This window comes from Odontomachus brunneus, unplaced genomic scaffold (assembly GCF_010583005.1).
Source record: "Odontomachus brunneus isolate Ranch 3 - 2012 unplaced genomic scaffold, Obru_v1 Obru_scaffold_168, whole genome shotgun sequence".
NCBI lineage: Eukaryota > Metazoa > Arthropoda > Insecta > Hymenoptera > Formicidae > Odontomachus > Odontomachus brunneus.
Window position 1 is genome coordinate 216,262 of NW_022639618.1, and position 1,129 is coordinate 217,390.

Consider the following 1,129-nt stretch of genomic DNA (forward strand, 5'->3'; position numbering starts at 1 on the left):
GGACACACTAGACTGGGACTTTCTCAGAAGTACCCCTTCATGTTAAAACAGGATAGAATTCCAAGAAAACATCAGTTGGGGAAGAAATTTAAAGTTTTAATACCAACTAGGGACGACTGAAACAAGTCTAAATTACTAGCTGATCCAAAAGTGGATCTTTGGTTCACAGACGGATCAGGTGCAAATGGTCGGTATGGGGCAGGAATCTATGGGCCGAAAAGAAACTATAGAGAAAGCATACCTCTGGGCGGGCTGACCACGGTCTTTCATGCCGAGGTGATGGTCATCCTGAGGTGTGCGGAAACCCTTGCTGTAAACGATAGTGCAAACCAGCACTTTTACATATGCTCTGATAGCAGAGCGGCCATACATGCCCTTGCAAAGACCACTACAGAATCGGCTGTAGTTTGGGACTGCATGCAGGCATTAGCTAGACTGGGGGAATCTAACAAGATAACTCTAGTATGGATACCAGGACATCAGGGATTTCTCGGGAACGAGATAGCCGACGAGTTGGCCAAGCTGGGGATCCAAATGGACCCAGCCACGGAGATCGTTGGAGTACCTTTTGTAACGGGAATCAACATCATCCGAGGATGGTTTGAGCGGGAGCACGTTGGCTCCTGGAGAGCGGTGGGGGGCTGCCGGACAGCTAAACGGCTAATGGAGCAACCATCGTCGGGGAGAGCCGACGAGCTCCTGGCCATGAACAGACTAAGGCTGAAGGTGGGATTGGGTCTTCTCACGGGACACGTCACACTGAGGAGCCATCTAAACAAACTTGGGCTTACGGAACAAAGCGACTGCCGCCTATGTGGTGAGGAGAGAGAGGACAGCGCCCACATTTTATGTCGGTGTCCTGTACTCATATGTAAAAGATACTACTACTACTACTACTACTACTACTACTACTACTACTACCACTACCACTACCACTACCACTACCACTACCACCACTACCACTACCACTACAACTACCACCACTACCACTACCACTACTACTACTACCACTACCACTACTACCACTACTACTATTACTACTACTACTACCACTACTACTACCACTACCACTACTACTAACTACTACCACTACCACTACCACTACCACTACTACTACTACAACGACCAC